This window comes from Cherax quadricarinatus, chromosome 50 (assembly GCF_038502225.1).
Source record: "Cherax quadricarinatus isolate ZL_2023a chromosome 50, ASM3850222v1, whole genome shotgun sequence".
NCBI lineage: Eukaryota > Metazoa > Arthropoda > Malacostraca > Decapoda > Parastacidae > Cherax > Cherax quadricarinatus.
Window position 1 is genome coordinate 18,489,038 of NC_091341.1, and position 25,140 is coordinate 18,514,177.

The window sequence follows — 25,140 nt, forward strand, 5'->3', positions numbered from 1 at the left end:
ACTTTTGTTATTACTATGGAGATGTAAAACTACAGAGGTTATAAACTGTCGGTGGAATAGTAGGTACTCAGTTTTGATCCAAGGAAGGGGAAGATAGCTTCAGTCCCTTAGATCAAAAGTCCTTCACCAGAATCAAGGTACTCACCTTGATGGAGCAACTTTTGTTGACATTTCTTGTAAAATCGAGATAGAGAGAGAAAGGGGGGGGGGGAGAGGCAGGCAGGAATTAAAGGGGTGAGCTGGTTAAAGTAAGGCGGGGTCGGAGGAGTAGTTGGGGGGGAAGGTGGGGGGTCATGCACACTACCACCACCAATACTACCACCATTACCAAAACTAACACTACCACCATCGCTCAAGCTGTCACCAACACTACCATCACCCCCACCCACACTAGCCCCACCACCACCCACCACCACGAATAAAACTACCGCCAACAACACTGCAACAACCACCACTAAAAGTCCCGCCAACACCACAGCCATCACTACCACCACCATCAACAACAACAATCAACAACAGTAAAACCTTCTAGGAGCCTTAAGTTGGCACACACCTGGAGTACGCAGCACTTGCTCGGACACCAAGAAAGGACACTTAAAACACTTATAATATTGTTCAGTTACCTATCGTTTACAGAACACAGTAAACGAAGCAAAGGAAAAAAATAATAAGAATGTATTATAATAACTCTCAAAACCAGGAGAGTCACGGCAGTGATGGAACACTTCCGATCACTTGTGTTCTGTCGTCTAGAATAGCGGCGTGTGTACACAGCACTTCCCTAGGCACGAGAGACATTACAACTGGGTAATGTACAGAGAATGCTTACTGCCTGCGTGGAATCAATAAAACATCTAAATTACCTGGAGCACAACCAGGCACCTGGAATGTACTCTCTGGAACACAGAAGAGATACTTTATAATACATGAAAGATATTTGAGGGTTAGATCCCCCCAATCTGCACACCACAACAACTGACTGCAGAGATATGGACAGCAGTGTAGAAGAAACAAAGTTCCACTTTGCATGTACACACTACCTACCATTATCACTACATTGATGACATGCACACAACAGCCAATTTGATGAATAAGACACATGTGCAACACCTGGGTATCTTAAATACAAAAATGTTTCACCAATCAGTTGGTGTATCAAGTCTAACACAGAGATTACATACTGGAGGCAGTATGTGTCCAGTATGTAACCTCTGTATTGAATTGATGAGCCCACTGGTTGATGATGTGTCTCCATAATAAAGATACACAGGTGTTGCACATGTGTCTTATTCATCACCACCTATGATGTATTACACCACGTGGTATGTACACCATCTGGAATGTACACCACTAAATAGATACACCTGGTATGCATACCACGTCACGTGTATTCACCATCTCACGTACACACCTCACGTGTAGACACCATCTAGCATGTACATATCACCTCGCATGTACATATCACCTCACGTGTACAAATCACCTCACGTGTACACACCACCTCACTTGTACATACCACCTTACATGTATATACCACCTCACGTGTACACACCACCGAGAATGTACACATCACCTCACGTGTACATACCACCTGACGTGTTCATACCACCTGACGTGTACACACCACCTAGCATGTACACATCACCTCACGTATACATACCACCTCACGTGTTCATACCACCTCACGTGTACACACCACCTAGCATGTACACATCACTTCACGTGTACACACCACCTAGCATGTACACATCACCTCACGTGTACACACCACCTAGCATATACACATCACCTCACGTGTACACACCACCTAGCATGTACACATCACTTCACGTGTACACACCACCTAGCATGTACACATCACCTCACGTGTACACACCACCTAGCATGTACACATCACCTCACGTGTACACACCACCTAGCATGTACACATCACCTCACGTGTACACACCAAAGAGCATGTACACATCACCTCACGTGTACACACCACCTAGCATGTACACATCACCTCACGTGTACATACCACCTAGCATGTACACATCACCTCACGTGTACACACCACCTAGCATGTACACATCACCTCACGTGTACACACCACCTAGCATGTACACATCACCTCACGTGTACACACCACCTAGCATGTACACATCACCTCACGTGTACACACCACCTAGCATGTACACATCACCTCACGTGTACACACCACCTAGCATGTACACATCACTTCACGTGTACACACCACCTAGCATGTACACATCACCTCACGTGTACACACCACCTAGCATGTACACATCACCTCACGTGTACATACCACCTACGTTCTTAAGGGCGTTTTTTTTGGCTACAATATTTTACACTAAGTCAAGATAGCGTAATGTAACCTTCTTGCCCTGAATATAACTGTTCATAAAGACCAAAGTCGTGGCCAGAGTCACAGATGTTTCGAACTAGGTTCACTTAGAACAGTAAATAAATTATTCATGGCTGGCATTTAACAAGGTCGTGTGTTCGTTTGACTAGACTAGTTCCCCCAGCAAAGGTGAAACTACTTACAATGCAAAGGTGCCAAAGTCTTCACTATTAAAGCAGTTACTGGTCCTGGAGTCACTATCACAAGTCTCCATGAAGGTATTCCAGTTTTTTCTTTAACACGCTGGCCGACAGAGAAGAAAACACTTTAACCGTCACTCATTCAATCACTGTCTTGCCAGTGATTGTGTGTGTGTGTGTGTGTGTGTGTGTGTGTGTACTCACCTATTTGTACTCACCTATTTGTGGTTGCAGGGGTCGAGTCCTAGCTCCTGGCCCCGCCTCTTCACCGGTTGCTACTAGACCCTCTCTCTCCCCGCTCCATGAGCTTTATCAAACCTCGTCTTAAAACTGTGTATGGTTCCTGCCTCCACTACTGTGTGTGTGTGTGTGTGTGTGTGTGTGTGTAGACTCACATACCCAAACACTGCCAGAATGTAGCTCTTGCTGGTAGTATTGTTGTGCACTTGCTGGTAGTATTGTTGTGCACTTGCTGGTAGTATTGTTGTGCACTTGCTGGTAGTATTGTTGTGCACTTGCTGGTAGTATTGTTGTGCACTTGCTGGTAGTATTGTTGTGCACTTGCTGGTAGTATTGTTGTGCACTTGCTGGTAGTATTGTTGTGCACTTGCTGGTAGTATTGTTGTGCACTTGCTGGTAGTATTGTTGTGCACTTGCTGGTAGTACTGTTGTGCACTTGCTGGTAGTATTGTTGTGCACTTGCTGGTAGTATTGTTGTGCACTTGCTGGTAGTATTGTTGTGCACTTGCTGGTAGTATTGTTGTGCACTTGCTGGTAGTATTGTTGTGCTCTTGCTGGTAGTATTGTTGTGCACTTGCTGGTAGTATTGTTGTGCACTTGCTGGTAGTATTGTTGTGCACTTGCTGGTAGTATTGTTGTGCACTTGCTGGTAGTATTGTTGTGCACTTGCTGGTAGTATTGTTGTGCACTTGCTGGTAGTATTGTTGTGCACTTGCTGGTAGTATTGTTGTGCACTTGCTGGTAGTATTGTTGTGCACTTGCTGGTAGTATTGTTGTGCACTTGCTGGTAGTATTGTTGTGCACTTGCTGGTAGTATTGTTGTGCACTTGCTGGTAGTATTGTTGTGCACTTGCTGGTAGTATTGTTGTGCACTTGCTGGTAGTATTGTTGTGCACTTGCTGGTAGTATTGTTGTGCACTTGCTGGTAGTATTGTTGTGCACTTGCTGGTAGTATTGTTGTGCACTTGCTGGTAGTATTGTTGTGCACTTGCTGGTAGTATTGTTGTGCACTTGCTGGTAGTACTGTTGTGCACTTGCTGGTAGTATTGTTGTGCACTTGCTGGTAGTATTGTTGTGCTCTTGCTGGTAGTATTGTTGTGCACTTACTGGTAGTATTGGTGTGCACTTGCTGGTAGTATTGTTGTGCACTTGCTGGTAGTATTGTTGTGCACTTGCTGGTAGTATTGTGCACTTGCTGGTAGTATTGTTGTGCTCTTGCTGGTAGTATTGTTGTGCTCTTGCTGGTAGTATTGTTGTGCACTTGCTGGTAGTATTGTTGTGCACTTGCTGGTAGTATTGTTGTGCTCTTGCTGGTAGTATTGTTGTGCTCTTGCTGGTAGTACTGTTGTGCACTTGCTGGTAGTATTGTTGTGCACTTGCTGGTAGTATTGTTGTGCTCTTGCTGGTAGTATTGTTGTGCTCTTGCTGGTAGTATTGTTGTGCTCTTGCTGGTAGTATTGTTGTGCTCTTGCTGGTAGTATTGTTGTGCACTTGCTGGTAGTATTGTTGTGCACTTGCTGGTAGTATTGTTGTGCTCTTGCTGGTAGTATTGTTGTGCTCTTGCTGGTAGTACTGTTGTGCACGTGCTGGTAGTATTGTTGTGCACTTGCTGGTAGTATTGTTGTGCTCTTGCTGGTAGTATTGTTGTGCACTTGCTGGTAGTATTGTTGTGCACTTGCTGGTAGTATTGTTGTGCACTTGCTGGTAGTATTGTTGTGCACTTGCTGGTAGTATTGTTGTGCACTTGCTGGTAGTACTGTTGTGCACTTGCTGGTAGTATTGTTGTGCACTTGCTGGTAGTATTGTTGTGCACTTGCTGGTAGTATTGTTGTGCACTTGCTGGTAGTATTGTTGTGCACTTGCTGGTAGTATTCTTGTGCACTTGCTGGTAGTATTGTTGTGCACTTGCTGGTAGTATTGTTGTGCACTTGCTGGTAGTACTGTTGTGCTCTTGCTGGTAGTACTGTTGTGCTCTTGCTGGTAGTATTGTTGTGCACTTGCTGGTAGTACTGTTGTGCACTTGCTGGTAGTATTGTTGTGCTCTTGCTGGTAGTATTGTTGTGCACTTGCTGGTAGTATTGTTGTGCACTTGCTGGTAGTATTGTTGTGCACTTGCTGGTAGTATTGTTGTGCACTTGCTGGTAGTATTGTTGTGCACTTGCTGGTAGTATTGTTGTGCACTTGCTGGTAGTATTGTTGTGCACTTGCTGGTAGTATTGTTGTGCACTTGCTGGTAGTATTGTTGTGCACTTGCTGGTAGTATTGTTGTGCACTTGCTGGTAGTATTGTTGTGCTCTTGCTGGTAGTATTGTTGTGCACTTGCTGGTAGTATTGTTGTGCACTTGCTGGTAGTATTGTTGTGCACTTGCTGGTAGTATTGTTGTGCACTTGCTGGTAGTATTGTTGTGCACTTGCTGGTAGTATTGTTGTGCACTTGCTGGTAGTATTGTTGTGCACTTGCTGGTAGTATTGTTGTGCACTTGCTGGTAGTATTGTTGTGCACTTGCTGGTAGTATTGTCGTGCACTTGCTGGTAGTATTGTTGTGCACTTGCCAGTAGGACTGTTGTCTTGAGCGCGTCTTATATAATAATACACAGAAGCAGTCTGCTGAGATGGTGGATCTCTCTCTCTCTCTCTCTAAATCCTCCCTGTTTTTTTCTATCAACCTGCCTGTCTCTCTCTTCATTTTCTTTCATTTCCTCTGCCATTCTCTTCTTTCCCTCTGTCTCTATTCTCGTACTTGTCTTCCTCTGTTACTCCTCCTCGCTCCCTCCTCTATCCCTCGACCAATCTACTTCTTTCTGTCTTCCTTCCCTGCCCTTTCTCTTATTCCCTCTCTTTTTTTTATCCTTCTCCTCTCTCTTCCTTACCCTTGTCCTTCTTCCTTTCCCTTTCCCCTCTTCTCTCATTTCTCATTATTCTCCTCTCTTTCTTTCACTCACCACATTCCCATTTCCTTCTCGTCTTTCAACTCTCTCTCTCTCTCGAGCCACACTTCAATTTGTCTCTCTCAAACTCATCACACTTAAATCACCTTTATCGAACTCTTGCTACCTACCTTCCCTCTCCTCTTATTCTCATTCTTTACCCTTTTTCTTATCCTTGCCATTTTCTTTTGCTCTCTTTAAATATCTTCTCTCTTTCATCTTCTGTCGATTGGTCGTCCTATTTATGTGTGTGTGTGTGTGTGTGTGTGTGTGTGTGTGTGTGTGTGTGTGTGTGTGTGTGTGTGTGTGTGTGTGTGTGTGTGTGTGTGTGTGTGTATGTGTGTGTGTGTGTATGTGTGTGTGTGTGTCTGTGTGTGTCTGTGTGTGTGTGTTTTGTGTCTCGGGTTTCTTCATCAAGTTAACTTTTATTTCCTCACATTTCATGTATATTCACGTGAATACAGTCACTGTCGGCCTCTTGACTGCCCACCAACAATCACATTCACTATGCCTTCCTTCATGGACCATATCGTACCCAGTCTTCAAGCAAGGTATGGAGTGTGCTTCCACCACTTCCTGGTTGTGTTTGCGTGGTTCCCAGACAACAAAGGACAGTAATTTTCACTTAAGTATTGCCTTGAAGTCTGAGTTCCTCTCCTTTACACATTCTTAAGTTACACACGAAAATCACTCCATCTGAAAGCAAGACTCGGCAGGAGATGTAACATTCCCCCGATGAAAAGCAGGGGCGCCACGAGTACACTGAGAGACGACACAATAACTGTCCGGGGCCCAAGACTGTTCAACTGCCTCCCAGCTTACATAGGGGGGATTACCAATAGACCTCTGGCTGTCTTCAAGAAGGCACTGGACAGGCACGTAAAGTCAGTACCTGACCAACCGGGCTGTGGTTCGTAAGTCAGCTTGCGTGCGGCCAGCAGTAACAGCCTGGTTGATCAGACCCTGATCCACTATGAGGCCTGGTCTCAGACCGGGCCGCGGGGGCGTTGACCCCCTAAACCCTCTCCAGGTAAACATGAGGGAATACTTTCTTAATTTTTTATGCGAACCCGATGAAGCACAGAGGTTATGCTGCACCTTACATAAAACACTCGGATCACTGAATATAAAAACTGTAAACAAGTGGTTGCTTTTATTTTGTAATGGTTATAATCATAACCGTAATTTTTAAAGGGGTGGACCGGTTAGCCAGTGGAAGGCCTCAGTCAGATGACCAAAAGCTACAGTGGGGGGGTCATCACATAACTAAGACCCGCGTCAGGAAACACTTGTCTTGTTTCCTGACAAACCTAACCTAACCTGGTAGCTGTCTTCTTGATCCACCATTACATGGCCTGGTCAAGGACTGAGTCGTGGGGTCGTTGACCCCGAAACACCTTCCATGTAAGTAAGTAGACAGTCACATAATACTAACTGTAGCTCTACTTGTGACACCTCCGTCGCTACTCAACCAGTAGCGGAATACCTCACTATATTTCGTCGCCCTCATGTGGAGTCTCGCAGCTCAACCTGACAGATTTCCTCACTTGATGTATGAAATTCATCTTGACATGTGCCAGAGAGCCGCGTCCCTGCCACAGTGCCAGTGCCACGGAGCCACAGTGCCAGTGCCACGGAGCTACCACACAAGTGCCACGGAGCCACAGTGCCAGTGCCACGAAGCTACAGTACCAGTGCCACGAAGCTACCGCACAAGTGCCACGGAGCCACAGTGCCAGTGCCACGGAGCTACAGTACCAGTGCCACGAAGCTACCGCACAAGTGCCACGGAGCCACAGTGCCAGTGCCACGGAGCTACAGTACCAGTGCCACGAAGCTACCGCACAAGTGCCACGGAGCCACAGTGCCAGTGCCACGAAGCTACCGCACAAGTGCCACGGAGCCACAGTGCCAGTGCCACGGAGCTACAGTACCAGTGCCACGAAGCTACCACACAAGTGCCACGGAGCCACAGTGCCAGTGCCACGAAGCTACCGCACAAGTGCCACGGAGCCACAGTGCCAGTGCCACGGAGCTACAGTACCAGTGCCACGAAGCTACCGCACAAGTGCCACGGAGCCACAGTGCCAGTGCCAGGGAGCTACAGTACAACAGTACCAGTGCTACAGTGCCGTCACTGTTGAACGAATCACCATATGATAAACACGGGTGATTTTTCACTGACGATTAAGTAAAAATAATACAGAACAAAACTGAGGCATCTCTTGTGTTGAGTTGACCTGGAGTCACTTCCGGAGGTCACCGTTCCCTCAGCCAGGTCACACAACACGCCTCCACCTGACCTACCTTGACTTCTTCTCCAGCTGACCTGACCTTGCCTTCCTCTCCAGCTGACCTGACCTTGCCTTCCTCTCCAGCTGACCTGACCTTGCCTTCCTCTCCAGCTGACCTGACCTTGCCTTCCTCTCCAGCTGACCTGACCTTGCCTTCCTCTCCAGCTGACCTGACCTTGACTTCCTCTCCAGCTGACCTGACCTTGCCTTCCTCTCCAGCTGACCTGACCTTGCCTTCCTCTCCAGCTGACCTGACCTTGACTTCCTCTCCAGCTGACCTGACCTTGACTTCCTCTCCAGCTGACCTGACCTTGACTTCCTCTCCAGCTGACCTGACCTTGACTTCCTCTCCAGCTGACCTGACCTTGACTTCCTCTCCAGCTGACCTGACCTTGCCTTCCTCTCCAGCTGACCTGACCTTGCCTTCCTCTCCAGCTGACCTGACCTTGACTTCCTCTCCAGCTGACCTGACCTTGCCTTCCTCTCCAGCTGACCTGACCTTCCATTCCTCTCCAGCTGACCTGACCTTGACTTCCTCTCCAGCTGACCTGACCTTGACTTCCTCTCCAGCTGACCTGACCTTGCCTTCCTCTCCAGCTGACCTGGCCTTGACTTCCTCTCCAGCTGACCTGACCTTGCCTTCCTCTCCAGCTGACCTGACCTTGCCTTCCTCTCCAGCTGACCTGACCTTGACTTCCTCTCCAGCTGACCTGACCTTGCCTTCCTCTCCAGCTGACCTGACCTTGACTTCCTCTCCAGCTGACCTGACCTTGACTTCCTCTCCAGCTGACCTGACCTTGCCTTCCTCTCCAGCTGACCTGACCTTGACTTCCTCTCCAGCTGACCTGACCTTGACTTCCTCTCCAGCTGACCTGACCTTGCCTTCCTCTCCAGCTGACCTGACCTTGCCTTCCTCTCCAGCTGACCTGACCTTGACTTCCTCTCCAGCTGACCTGACCTTGCCTTCCTCTCCAGCTGACCTGACCTTGACTTCCTCTCCAGCTGACCTGACCTTGACTTCCTCTCCAGCTGACCTGACCTTGACTTCTTCTCCAGCTGACCTGACCTTGACTTCCTCTCCAGCTGACCTGACCTTCCTCTCCAGCTGACCTGACCTTGACTTCCTCTCCAGCTGACCTGACCTTGACTTCCTCTCCAGCTGACATGACCTTGACTTCCTCTCCAGCTGACCTGACCTTGACTTCCTCTCCAGCTGACCTGACCTTGCCTTCCTCTCCAGCTGACCTGACCTTGCCTTCCTCTCCAGCTGACCTGACCTTGCCTTCCTCTCCAGCTGACCTGACCTTGCCTTCCTCTCCAGCTGACCTGACCTTGCCTTTCTCTCCAGCTGACTTGACATTGACTTCCTCTCCAGCTGACCTGACATTGACTTCCTCTCCAGTTGACCTGACCTTGACTTCCTCTCCAGCTGACCTGACCTTGCCTTCCTCTCCAGCTGACCTGACCTTGACTTCCTCTCCAGCTGACCTGACCTTGCCTTCCTCTCCAGTTGACCTGACCTTGCCTTCCTCTCCAGCTGACCTGACCTTGACTTCCTCTCCAGCTGACCTGACCTTGCCTTCCTCTCCAGCTGACCTGACCTTGACTTCCTCTCCAGCTGACCTGACCTTGACTTCCTCTCCAGCTGACCTGACCTTGCCTTCCTCTCCAGCTGACCTGACCTTGACTTCCTCTCCAGCTGACCTGACCTTGCCTTCCTCTCCAGCTGACCTGACCTTGACTTCCTCTCCAGCTGACCTGACCTTGACTTCCTCTCCAGCTGACCTGACCTTGCCTTCCTCTCCAGCTGACCTGACCTTGACTTCCTCTCCAGCTGACCTGACCTTGCCTTCCTCTCCAGCTGACCTGACCTTGACTTCCTCTCCAGCTGACCTGACCTTGCCTTCCTCTCCAGCTGACCTGACCTTGCCTTCCTCTCCAGCTGACCTGACCTTGCCTTCCTCTCCAGCTGACTTGACATTGACTTCCTCTCCAGCTGACCTGACATTGACTTCCTCTCCAGTTGACCTGACCTTGACTTCCTCTCCAGCTGACCTGACCTTGCCTTCCTCTCCAGCTGACCTGACCTTGACTTCCTCTCCAGCTGACCTGACCTTGCCTTCCTCTCCAGTTGACCTGACCTTGCCTTCCTCTCCAGCTGACCTGACCTTGACTTCCTCTCCAGCTGACCTGACCTTGCCTTCCTCTCCAGCTGACCTGACCTTGACTTCCTCTCCAGCTGACCTGACCTTGACTTCCTCTCCAGCTGACCTGACCTTGCCTTCCTCTCCAGCTGACCTGACCTTGACTTCCTCTCCAGCTGACCTGACCTTGCCTTCCTCTCCAGCTGACCTGACCTTGACTTCCTCTCCAGCTGACCTGACCTTGACTTCCTCTCCAGCTGACCTGACCTTGCCTTCCTCTCCAGCTGACCTGACCTTGACTTCCTCTCCAGCTGACCTGACCTTGCCTTCCTCTCCAGCTGACCTGACCTTGACTTCCTCTCCAGCTGACCTGACCTTGACTTCCTCTCCAGCTGACCTGACCTTGCCTTCCTCTCCAGCTGACCTGACCTTGCCTTCCTCTCCAGCTGACCTGACCTTGCCTTCCTCTCCAGCTGACCTTACCTTGCCTTCCTCTCCAGCTGACCTGACCTTGCCTTCCTCTCCAGCTGACCTTACCTTGCCTTCCTCTCCAGCTGACCTTACCTTGCCTTCCTCTCCAGCTGACCTGACCTTGCCTTCCTCTCCAGCTGACCTGACCTTGACTTCCTCTCCAGCTGACCTGACCTTGCCTTCCTCTCCAGCTGACCTGACCTTGCCTTCCTCTCCAGCTGACCTGACCTTGACTTCCTCTCCAGCTGACCTGACCTTGACTTCCTCTCCAGCTGACCTGACCTTGCCTTCCTCTCCAGCTGACCTGACCTTGCCTTCCTCTCCAGCTGACAATGGGCCAGTAATTATAAATTACTTGATTGTTTTATGTAATAATTTATTAAAACCTTTCTCAAAATTCTTGTATCTGTGAAGTTTTACGTCCAGGGTCATGTGTACTCACCCATTTGTACTCACCTGTTTATGCTAACCTATTTGTACTCACCTGTTTATGCTAACCTATTTGTACTCACCTGTTTATGCTAACCTATTTGTACTCACCTGTTTATGCTAACCTATTTGTACTCACCTGTTTATGCTAACCTATTTGTACTCACCTGTTTATGCTAACCTATTTGTATTCACCCATTTGTGGCTGCCACGTGCCTGATTTACTCATCCAAACTCATGAGCCCTATCGTACCTGCTCTTGAAACTACGCATGGGGAATTAAAAAAGGGTTGAATTGTTCTGTGTGTGTGCGTATTTAACATGTACGCTTGTTAGTAAGGCAGTCTCAAGACTTATAATTAGGATTATCTTCTTTATAATTCTATTTAAATAATGGGAAAAGGGGAAGGGGTGATAATTAGGTGTCAGGGGTTGATAATTAAGTGTCAGGGGTGATAATTAGGTGTCAGGGTCGATAATTAGGTATCAGGGTTAATAATTAGGTGTGGTGATGATTATTCGTCAGGGGTGATAATTGGGTGTCAGTGATATAATCAGGTGTCTGGGTGATAATTAGGTGTCAGTGGTGATAACCAGGAGTCAGGGACTATAATCAGGTATCAGGGGTGATAATCAGGTGTCAGGGGTGATAACTAGGTGTCAGGGGTGATAACTAGGTATCAGGGGTGATAACCAGGTGTCAGGGGTGATAACCAGGTGTCTCGAGCAGGGGTGATAATTACGGGTGAAGGGGAGATGATAATTAGGTGTGAGGGGGAGAGGGGATGATAATTAGATGTGAGGGGGAGTAATAATTAGGTGTGAGAAGGAGAGGGGTGATAATTAGGTGAGGGGAGGGGTTATAATTAGGTGGAGGGGGGAAGGAGGGGGGTGATGTCATAATCAGCAAGAGGGTGTGGGCAGAGTAGATCAATAACATCAACTTACCTAACAGTTCACTTTTAATTCACTTTCAACACACCAGGTGGCTTAGTGTTGCACCTCATATTTTCAACACACCAGCTGGCTTAGTGTTGCACCTCATATTTTCAACACACCAGCTGGCTTAGTGTTGCACCTCATATTTTCAACACACCAGCTGGCTTAGTGTTGCACCTCATATTTTCAACACACCAGCTGGCTTAGTGTTGCACCTCATATTTTCAACACACCAGGTGGCTTAGTGTTGCACCTCATATTTTCAACACACCAGCTGGCTTAGTGTTGCACCTCATATTTTCAACACACCAGCTGGCTTAGTGTTGCACCTCATATTTTCAACACACCAGCTGGCTTAGTGTTGCACCTCATATTTTCAACACACCAGCTGGCTTAGTGTTGCACCTCATATTTTCAACACACCAGCTGGCTTAGTGTTGCACCTCATATTTTCAACACACCAGCTGGCTTAGTGTTGCACCTCATATTTTCAACACACCAGCTGGCTTAGTGTTGCACCTCATATTTTCAACACACCAGCTGGCTTAGTGTTGCACCTCATATTTTCAACACACCAGCTGGCTTAGTGTTGCACCTCATATTTTCAACACACCAGCTGGCTTAGTGTTGCACCTCATATTTTCAACACACCAGCTGGCTTAGTGTTGCACCTCATATTTTCAACACACCAGCTGGCTTAGTGTTGCACCTCATATTTTCAACACACCAGCTGGCTTAGTGTTGCACCTCATATTTTCAACACACCAGCTGGCTTAGTGTTGCACCTCATATTTTCAACACACCAGCTGGCTTAGTGTTGCACCTCATATTTTCAACACACCAGCTGGCTTAGTGTTGCACCTCATATTTTCAACACACCAGCTGGCTTAGTGTTGCACCTCATATTTTCAACACACCAGCTGGCTTAGTGTTGCACCTCATATTTTCAACACACCAGCTGGCTTAGTGTTGCACCTCATATTTTCAACACACCAGCTGGCTTAGTGTTGCACCTCATATTTTCAACACACCAGCTGGCTTAGTGTTGCACCTCATATTTTCAACACACCAGCTGGCTTAGTGTTGCACCTCATATTTTCAACACACCAGCTGGCTTAGTGTTGCACCTCATATTTTCAACACACCAGCTGGCTTAGTGTTGCACCTCATATTTTCAACACACCAGCTGGCTTAGTGTTGCACCTCATATTTTCAACACACCAGCTGGCTTAGTGTTGCACCTCATATTTTCAACACACCAGCTGGCTTAGTGTTGCACCTCATATTTTCAACACACCAGCTGGCTTAGTGTTGCACCTCATATTTTCAACACACCAGCTGGCTTAGTGTTGCACCTCATATTTTCAACACACCAGCTGGCTTAGTGTTGCACCTCATATTTTCAACACACCAGCTGGCTTAGTGTTGCACCTCATATTTTCAACACACCAGCTGGCTTAGTGTTGCACCTCATATTTTCAACACACCAGCTGGCTTAGTGTTGCACCTCATATTTTCAACACACCAGCTGGCTTAGTGTTGCACCTCATATTTTCAACACACCAGCTGGCTTAGTGTTGCACCTCATATTTTCAACACACCAGCTGGCTTAGTGTTGCACCTCATATTTTCAACACACCAGCTGGCTTAGTGTTGCACCTCATATTTTCAACACACCAGCTGGCTTAGTGTTGCACCTCATATTTTCAACACACCAGCTGGCTTAGTGTTGCCTCATATTTTCAACACACCAGCTGGCTTAGTGTTGCACCTCATATTTTCAACACACCAGCTGGCTTAGTGTTGCACCTCATATTTTCAACACACCAGCTGGCTTAGTGTTGCACCTCATATTTTCAACACACCAGCTGGCTGTGTTGCACCTCATATTTTCAACACACCAGCTGGCTTAGTGTTGCACCTCATATTTTCAACACACCAGCTGGCTTAGTGTTGCACCTCATATTTTCAACACACCAGCTGGCTTAGTGTTGCACCTCATATTTTCAACACACCAGCTGGCTTAGTGTTGCACCTCATATTTTCAACACACCAGCTGGCTTAGTGTTGCACCTCATATTTTCAACACACCAGCTGGCTTAGTGTTGCACCTCATATTTTCAACACACCAGCTGGCTTAGTGTTGCACCTCACTGCTCTCACTTCTTTATTATTGCCTCTATCTTCAGTATTATTGTTGCTCTCATTATTATTAAAACACACACACACACACACACACACACACACACACACACACACACACACACACACACACACACACACACACACACACAGAATATTCCAGAGATGGGACACAGTAACAAGGGGTCACAATTGGAAGTTGAAGACTCAGATGAATCACAGGGATGTTATAAGTATTTCTTCAGTCACAGAGTTGTCGGGAAGTGAAACAGTGTGGAAAGTGACGTAGTGAAGGCAGGATCCATACATAGCTTTAAGAAGAGGTATGATAAAGCTCATGGAGCAGGAAATGACCTAGTAGCGACCAGTGAAGAGGCGGGGCCAGGGGCTGTGACTCGACCCCTGCAACCACAACTAGGTGAGTACAACACACTCTCTGAACATGGAAGTATTCATACCACAAAATACATAAGTTGAGGACCGGGGTACTCGACGTCAGTTGGAAGCTTCCTCCCATTAAGTATAAGAAACCTGAGAAGGTTCAGAGGTTTGCTTCAAGGTTGGTGCCACAACTAATATGTTGAGTTAATGCCACAACTAATATGTTGAGTTAATGCCACAACTAATATGTTGAGTTAATGACACAACTAATATGTTGAGTTAAATCTTACCTCACTAGCAGACCGGTGTATCGGAGGAGATATAACCACAACTGATTTAGAAAAACACCTAAGCAAACACTATAACATATTTATTAGGAAACGTTTCGGTCCTGGGACCTTGATCACTTCTCACTTCGGTCTCAGGACCGAAACGTTTTCCAATAAATATGTCCTAGTGTTTGCTTACGTTTTTTTTTTAAATCAGTTTGTCGGTATTTATTACCAAGGTTTATACCACGACCAGAACTAATAAGATACTCTTGTACAGATCAACCTGACAAAGTCAGGGTATTTGAGACAGGAGGAGACGAAGTAAGGGGAGTCTACCTGGAGGGTATTCCAGGAATCAACCCCGGTCCACGACCAGGCCTCCCGGTGGATCAGGGCCTGATCAACCAGGCTGTTACTGCTGGCCGCACGTAGTCCAACATACGAACCACAGCCCGGCTGATCTGGCACCGACTTTATATATCTGGAGACAACTAAAAACTAGAAATTCAGAAGAGCAAAGGTAACACAAGAAAAAAAAACTTCAGCGTTAAGGCAGTGAACAAATGGAATGCGCAAGGAAGAGTTATAAAGGACACACACGCAATACACTGACTTAAAAGTGGATATGACAGTTCAGAAGGATGGGGAGATAGTCACACCCGAAGTTACCCCCCGCAGACACAACTACGTGAATACAAACACAAGCTACGTATGTCAGGCCACTCATTAAGTAAACAGTGCTACCTCATGAAAAACCAGGAGTATCATCTGATGTCAGAAGTTAGCCAGTAAACCGGTCCTTGAGGTGGGAAGAATGAGCTACTAGAAGAGCTTAAAGCTGACCGCGATGAGTTATCAACCTTCACATACCTGCAAGTTAAATAACAATGTTTATTATTAGACATGTCCCAACCTGGGTTTTATTCATCAGTCTGTATGTATCTTCTGGAAATATCCACAGTTGCATCCTTCACCTGCATCTTTAGTAACCATACATCTTTCGTCACTAGAGGGACCAAGATGCAGAGGATACAGGGTTACTCAGTGATATACTGTATGTCCTGACCCGCGTCAGGACAAGTGTTTCCTGACGCGGGTCTTTGTCATATGATGACTCGCAGCTGGAGCTTTTGGTCACCTGACCGAGACCTTCCACTGGCTTACCCATCCACCCCTTTTAAAATTATGGTTATGATTATAACCACTAGATCGTATGTGGAGAGGAACATACTAAAATAAAGAGAAGCGGAAGCTGCAAACCCGCATGGGCCTCAGAGACACATCAGACATCTATACAAGTGTTGATGGCAGCGAAGACTAATGCCTTAAATGAATTAAAAATAGATATGACACATCCATAGGGCATACGAACTCTCAACACAAACAGATATGACCCAGGTCCAGGAGCTGAGTTCAACCTAGGTAAAATTGGAAGGGAAACATAACATAATCTCAGTGACACCCCTGAACGTACTGGCACCAGATAAGGTAAGACTAATTATCAGCTTAGATATTGCAACACAATGAACCAAAAAAAAAGCAAGTCTGACACTGAGACTGAACCGACGCTTCTTATACAGACAAGTTACTGAGCAAGAGAAAGTTTGCCCACTCATGGGGCACAGGGCAGTAGTGATGTGCTTTATTACTATATATATATATATATATATATATATATATATATATATATATATATATATATATATATATATATATATATATACACACACAAGGAATTAGCAAGAGCAGGCGAAATATACACAGACACTGATCTCCTTCAGCCCGAGATCAGTGTTTGTGTATATTTCGCCTGCTCTTGCTAATTCCTTGCATTGTTAAAATCTCTAGTAAGGCTGATGCATGCAGGGGATGAGATGAAAAGCTGTAAGCCTTCTCCTTGAAAGCTGGCTGCCTTGGATCAAAGTCTAGCGCAAGCTGGACGCCAAAGTATTGTCCAGTGTGGTGAGAATGGTATAGCACTGCGTACCTTGTTCCAAGGTTCGTAGGTTCGAGTCTCCTTCAGCCAGAGATCAGTGTTTGTATATATATATATATATATATATATATATATATATATATATATATATATATATATATATATATCGAGAGAGAGAAAGAGAACCATGATATACTAATTATTATTATTTTTGTATGCGAAAGCGCAGAGTGTGGGTAATGGAAAGCAATGAGGTTTGATCTAAGGGGAAGATAACTCCAGTTCTGTGGATCAAGAGCCTTTCAACTGAATGAAGGAACTCCGCTTGATGGACCACTCCAACATTATTAGGTATACCTGTACACCTGCTCGTTAATGCAAATATCTAATCAGACAATTACGTGGCAGTACCTCAGTGCCTAAAAGCATCAAGACATTGTCAGCAGGTTTAGCTGTTGTTCAGACCGAGCATCAGTATGGGTAAGACGTATGAACTAAGTGACTGACCGTGAAATGACTGATGGTGCCAGACGGGCTGGTTTGAGTATCGCAGAAACTATCTCCTGTGATTTTCACACACAAGTCTCTGGTTGACAGAGCATGGAGCGAAAAACACAAGACATCCAGTGAGTGACAGTTCTTTGGGCGAAAACATCTTGATAATGAGAGAGGACAGAAGAGAATGTTCAGACTAGTTCAAACTGACAGGAAGGTGGTAGTAACTAAAATAACCATGTTACAACAGTCTTATACAGAAGAGCATCTCTGAAAGCACATACATATATATATATATATATATATATATATATATATATATATATATATATATATATATATATATATATATATATATATATATATATATATATATGCATATAGTATATATGTGCGTATGTATGTATGTACGTATGTATGTATGTATGTATGTATACATGCATGCAATCGAAGAACAATACTGGAGCTAACAGAGAATCGAAGCTAGAAGTCTGGACCACCAGGAGTAGCAAATCAGACTCTTACTTATTCCATCGCACCACAAGGCACATAACGTTAGGTAGCCAGCGAGAGAAGTTGTGTCTCGTGGTGTGATGGACTAAGGCAACTGGGGTCTCGTCTCCTACTGTCGTGGTGGTCCAAATTCCTAGGTTCTAGTCTCGGTCATCCTAACCCAGAGAATCTCCTGAGTGGTTCTGGCACTCGGACTGTGGCCTGGGTGTCGGGAGTGGCTCGGCTAAAGCACAACTTATGAAAGTTGAAAGCCTCATACCAGCGAGAACACCGGCCCTGACACCACTTGAGCCCAAGACGTGCTGTACCCCAGCTACAGGGCATCCACCACGATTGTAGCTAATGGCTACACCACTTGTGCTGAAGACTCATCTTGCATTTGTCATAGGGCTGTAAACGGTACATCACTTGTACAAACTCCAACACTCCTTACGGAGCCACTGCCGGGTCACCACACGGAGAAGACCCGGGTCAGGACCCGTCCTGGCAAACCTACATGAACATAAAAAATGTCTCGGTCAGCCCTAGTATATTCTTTGCTCTATAACCACTTGTTTCCATGGTTGCTGACACTGTACTTTCCAACTCCAGGACTCAAGTCCTGGAGGCAAGAAGGTACATCCAGAACTGTTTACAAGGATAAGGAACCAACATCATTATGCTATATCACATGGCTTCTTCAGCTGGAATGAAGAAGGAGTTAATTGTTACCACGAAATATATTACCTGACCTCCAGTGATCTGACCACGACTGGCTAACATCTAACACCGGTTGATATGAACCTGGACAGTTTGAGACCATTATTCAACCAGCCTTTTGGTATGATAGTCATTGATTAGGGCGTGAATAATCTTGTTTAAGTGATCCTTCAGGTATACTGAAATTTGGAACCGATGCAATAAGATTTGATTCAGCAATACGTCTTATATATACAGTGATCCCCCGCTTTTCGTAGTTCCCGGCAATCGTAAAATTCGCCAATCATAGGGGTATTTTCGTATAAACATGGACTCGCTTTTCATAGGTTCACTCGCAAGTCGTAGTTCGTCCGGGACGCGTACCCACGGCGTGAGCCAGGGCGGCAACCAGTCTGGCATTGTTAACCAGTGAGCGAAGGTCCCCTCACGTGCTCCAGCGAAATATTTCATAATATTCCATTTATTTTAGTGCTTGCAAGTACTAGATAAGCTACCATGGCTCCAAAGAAAGCTCCTAGTGCCAAGCCTGTGGTAAAGAAGGTGAGAAATACGATTGAATTTAAGAAAACCATCATTGAACAATATGAAAGTGGTACAAGTGTGGCCGAACTGTCCAGGATGTATAAGAAACCCTACACAACCTCATGTTCCATAGTGGCCAAGAAAAATTAAATAAAGGATGCTGTTGTTGCAAAGGGAGTAACTATGCTGACAAAAATGAGATCACCAGTACTGGAAGAGGTTGAGAAGTTATTATTGGTGTGGATAAATGAGAAACAATTAGCAGGAGATACTCTTGTGACTTCGTTTATTTGTGAAAAGGCTAGGCAGTTGCATGAAGATTTGGCAAAGAAATTGCCTGCAAATAGTGGTGAAGTGAGTGAATTTAAGGCCAGCAAAGGCTGGTTTGAGAGATTTAAGAACCGTACTGGCATACACAGTGTGGTAAGGCATGGTGAGGCTGCCAGTTCGGACCACAAGGCTGCTGAAAAATATGTGCATGAATTCCAGTACATAGAGGCTGAAGGACTGAAACCTGAACAAGTGTTCAATTGTGACGAAACAGGCCTCTTTTGGAAGAAAATGCCAAAGAGGACCTTCATTACACAAGAGGAAAAGGCAATGCCAGGACACAAGTCTATGAAAGACAGGCTGACGCTAATGTTCTGTGCTAATACTAGTGGGGATTTCAAAGTGAAGCCATTACTAGTGTACCATTCTGAAAATCCCAGAGTGTTCAGGAAAAACAATGTTATGAAGAGTAAATTGTGTGTGTTTTGGAAATCTAATAGTAAGGCATGGGTCACGAGGGAAATTTTCGTCGAGTGGTTCAATAAAGTGTTTGGCCCTAGAAATTGGATCTCAAGTGCCTGCTAGTAATGGACAATGCACCTGCTCATCCTCCAAACTTGGATGACCTAATTTTCGAGGAGTTTGGGTTCATCACAGTAAAGTTCTTGCCCCCGAATACCACTCCTCTCCTCCAACCCATGGACCAGCAGGTTATTGCAAACTTTAAAAAACTCTACACAAAAGCAATGTTTCACAGGTGCTTGACTGTGACCACAGACACTCACTTGACCCTAAGGGAATTTTGAAGAGAACACTTCAGCATCCTCCACTGCATAACCCTTATAGGTATGGCTTGGGAGGGAGTGACTACCAGGACTTTGATCTCTGCCTGGAGAAAATTGTGGCCAGATTGTGTCGACAAGAGGGATTTTGAAGAATTTGGGACTGACCCTAATGAGCCTATGTCTGTTGTAAAATCAATTGTGGCACTGGGGAGTTCCATGGGGTTGGATGTGAGTTTGGAGGATGTGGAAGAATTGGTGGAAGACCACAATGAAGAGCTCACCACTGAGGAGCTGCAAGAGCTTCAGCAGGAAGAGCAACACATCGCAGCTCAGAATCTTGCTGCAGAGGAGGAGGAAGAGAAATGGAAGAAGGTGCCTTCAGAAATTAAAGAGATTTTTACTATGTGGGGTAAGATGGAAAGCTTTATGGAGAAACATCACCCTAACAAGGTTGTTGCAAGCCAGGTTGGCAACATGTACAGTGACAAAGTCTTGGGCCATTTTAGGGAAGTGTTAAAGAGACGCCAGAAACAGAGCTCTCTCCACAGTTATTTTGTGAGACAGGACTCCAGTGACTCTCAAGGTGGTCCTAGTGGCATTAAGAAACAGAGAAGAGAAGCAACCCCAGAAAAGCAAATGGTACCTGAGGTGTTGATGGAAGGGGATTCCCCTTCCAAACTATAAACAATCCACTCTCTCTCCTCCTCCAGTCTCCTATACACTAAGAAGAATCTCCAATAAAGGTAAGTGTCATTGTTTATGTACTACATGTATATTTCATATAAATACAATTAATGTAAATACAATTAATCCGTCAGGAACGGATTAATTGTATTTACATTATTTCTTATGGGGAAAATTGATTCGTAAATCGTAAATTTCGTTATAGTAACGGCTCCAGGAACGGATTAATTACGAACAACGAGGGACCACTGTATATATATATATATACATATATATACATATATATATATATATATATATATATATATATATATATATATATATATATATATATATATATATATATATATATATATATATAAAATTATCAGACTTGAGCACCAGTTTTGAAGGTCTTAAAATTTACTTTGTGGCCACAATCAAGTGTATGAGAGAACAGACCACTTGTGTTTCTCTCTAACATCCCTTTCGTGTTCATACACAAACTTCTTCAAACATCTTCCTTTTTCTCCCATATATACATTCCTGGACATTGCTTGAAAAACAGCAAATACGTTGTTATTAGGTTTAGATTTGACTACTAAAGCAAAACAACCACAGGGGGAGTTGAATGATAGCTCTAGGCCTCTCCTGTTGTAATCAACACATCTTCAGGAGTTTGCAATGTTGCAGAAATGAGGAGAAAGTCCAGATAGATTCGTTCAAGGGAATGACAGTTAACTAGAGAGATTCCCTTGAATGAATCTACCTGGACTTCCTACTCATTTCTGCAATAATGCAAGCTCCTGAAGATGTGTTGATTGCAACACGAAAGGCCTAGAGCTATCATTCAACTCCGTCTGTGGTTGTTTTGCATCTTGTATCACTTGTTCGCGAGATTTTGTACTACTGTGTTGACAATGTTGTTGTACGTACATGCTACACTGATGCCTGCTCCATGACACACGTCTCTGATTTCTTTCTGTTTTTCATTGTAAGGTAGCATTGCACTAAGTATTGTACTCGTTTTTAATTTTCTTGCCTAAAAAAAAAAAAGCCCCTTTCTGAGTCACTGGATGGGAAGGAGGTAATTTTTATTAAAAAAAAAAACACTAAAATTTGTTACTGGCTTCTTGGGTCCTACTACACTTACTCTTGAAATGTGTATGACGTTCGCAGCCAGCTGGAGGCAGTGCAGAATAAACCCAGTGAAAAGCAGGGGTGCTGTGGGCACAGTAAGGGAACACTGTATAAACATCCGTGGCCCCAGACTATTTAACATCTTACCAGAAGATATCAGAAACACTGCTGGGACAAATGTAGAGGTCTTCAAGAGGAAACTGAACAAGTATCTTTACCAGGTGCCAGATCAACCAGGCTGTGATGGATATGTGGGGCTGCGGGCCACCAGCAGCAACAGTTTGGTTAACCTGGCAAACACCAGACGAGCCTGGCCCATGGCCGGGCTCCGGGAGTAGAAAAACTCGGAACTCATCGAAGGTATCACATCCTCATCAAGATCATCCCACCTCGTTACTGCCTAAGACTGAAGAAACATTTCTTTAATATCCTTGTGGCGCATATGTACCTTAAGCATACATCTATGGTTCTACGCTTCTTTGCCCCTGTGCCTCGCATTGCAACAATTTAACCTCATCCACCCTGTCCAATCCTAAGCATCATTCATATCTACGATTTTCCTTCTCTCTACTCTCACCCCAATCCATTCATGCTTGATAATGCGGGTTTCATGCTGGCGCTGAGTACTCGATGACAGGCCTCGCATATGGTCTGCATAGTCCTACAGATCTCTTTGTTTAATGGTTTGATTTCACTCTCGGATCTTTCTCCTTGAGCGATAGTTGAAGTCTCATGTTTCTTTCCTCGCGATGTATTGTATCAAGGCTCTTTCTTCTCTTCCTATATATTTGGGTTGAAGTTCATTAGCCACTGCTTTGGCCAGTCATAAGGTTTGTCAAAGTCTTCATGCGTCTTTTCTCTAGAATCTTCCCATCAAATTCATCGCATTAGCTTTGTGTAGTTTCTCATACGATATATAAGATTCAGTAGATACCGGTAGGTCATTTATACGTATTAATACTAGTAGCCCTAGTAGTGATCCATTGAGTACCCCCACTGTCTACTCCGTCCCATCCTGAAGTGTGTGTGGCTGTGTAAGCTCCCACACCTGTATCACACCTGCTATTGAACACACCTGTAGATAAAGCCTGGGCTGATGCCTATTCTGTACATAACACACTTATATGTAAAAACACATGACCAGTGTTGATACTAACACACGAAACCAGTGTTTATATTAAAGCACGAAACCAGTGTTTATACTAACACACGAGACCAGTGTTTATACTAACACATGAGACCAGAGTTTATACTAACACACGAGACCAGTGTTGATACTAACACACGTGACCAGTGTTTATACTAACACACGTGACCAGTGTTTATACTAACACATGAGATCAGTGTTTATACACACGAGACCAGTGTTTATACTAACACACGAGACCAGTGTTTATACTAACACATGAGACCAGTGTTTATACTAACACACGTGACCAGTGTTTATACTAACACACGTGACCAGTGTTTAAACTAACACATGAGATAAGTGTTTATACACACGAGACCAGTGTTTATACTAACACACGAGACCAGTGTTATACTAACACACGTGACCAGTGTTTACATTAACATACAGGGGGAACAGGCGTAAGGAGACTTTACCTACATATCTAGACCAGCCCAGGATTGAACCCGGGTGCACTGGCTTTGCGTCAAAGGCACTATCACTGAGCTACTGCTTGTTATCACTAAGCTACTGCTTGTTATCACTAAGCTACTGCTTGTTATCACTGAGCTACTGCTTGTTATCACTAAGCTACTGCTTGTTATCACTAAGCTACTGCTTGTTATCACTGAGCTACTGCTTGTTATCACTGAGCTACTGCTTGTTATCACTAAGCTACTGCTTGTTATCACTGAGCTACTGCTTGTTATCACTGAGCTACTGCTTGTTATCACTGAGCTACTGCTTGTTATCACTAAGCTACTGCTTGTTATCACTGAGCTACTGCTTGTTATCACTGAGCTACTGCTTGTTATCACTAAGCTACTGCTTGTTATCACTGAGCTACTGCTTGTTATCACTGAGCTACTGCTTGTTATCACTGAGCTACTGCTTGTTATCACTAAGCTACTGCTTGTTATCACTGAGCTACTGCTTGTTATCACTGAGCTACTGCTTGTTATCACTGAGCTACTGCTTGTTATCACTAAGCTACTGCTTGTTATCACTGAGCTACTGCTTGTTATCACTGAGCTACTGCTTGTTATCACTGAGCTACTGCTTGTTATCACTGAGCTACTGCTTGTTATCACTGAGCTACTGCTTGTTATCACTAAGCTACTGCTTGTTATCACTGAGCTACTGCTTGTTATCACTGAGCTACTGCTTGTTATCACTAAGCTACTGCTTGTTATCACTGAGCTACTACTTGTTATCACTGAGCTACTGCTTGTTATCACTGAGCTACTGCTTGTTATCACTAAGCTACTGCTTGTTATCACTGAGCTACTGCTTGTTATCACTGAGCTACTGCTTGTTATCACTAAGCTACTGCTTGTTATCACTGAGCTACTGCTTGTTATCAATGAGCTACTGCTTGTTATCACTGAGCTACTGCTTGTTATCACTAAGCTACTGCTTGTTATCACTAAGCTACTGCTTGTTATCACTGAGCTACTGCTTGTTATCACTGAGCTACTGCTTGTTATCACTGAGCTACTGCTTGTTATCACTGAGCTACTGCTTGTTATCACTGAGCTACTGCTTGTTATCACTGAGCTACTGCTTGTTATCACTGAGCTACTGCTTGTTATCACTAAGCTACTGCTTGTTATCACTGAGCTACTGCTTGTTATCACTAAGCTACTGCTTGTTATCACTGAGCTACTGCTTGTTATCACTGAGCTACTGCTTGTTATCACTGAGCTACTGCTTGTTATCACTGAGCTACTGCTTGTTATCACTGAGCTACTGCTTGTTATCACTGAGCTACTGCTTGTTATCACTGAGCTACTGCTTGTTATCACTAAGCTACTGCTTGTTATCACTGAGCTACTGCTTGTTATCACTAAGCTACTGCTTGTTATCACTGAGCTACTGCTTGTTATCACTGAGCTACTGCTTGTTATCACTGAGCTACTGCTTGTTATCACTGAGCTACTGCTTGTTATCACTGAGCTACTGCTTGTTATCACTAAGCTACTGCTTGTTATCACTGAGCTACTGCTTGTTATCACTGAGCTACTGCTTGTTATCACTGAGCTACTGCTTGTTATCACTGAGCTACTGCTTGTTATCACTGAGCTACTGCTTGTTATCACTGAGCTACTGCTTGTTATCACTGAGCTACTGCTTGTTATCACTAAGCTACTGCTTGTTATCAC

General features: G+C 45.0%; 1 protein-coding gene across 3 annotated transcripts in view; it reads right to left on the reverse strand.

The window, feature by feature from the left end:
- Nucleotides 1-25,140, reverse strand: part of LOC128695373 (uncharacterized) — a 193,561-nt gene that overhangs the window by 155,451 nt on the left and 12,970 nt on the right. The window lies entirely within an intron of this gene.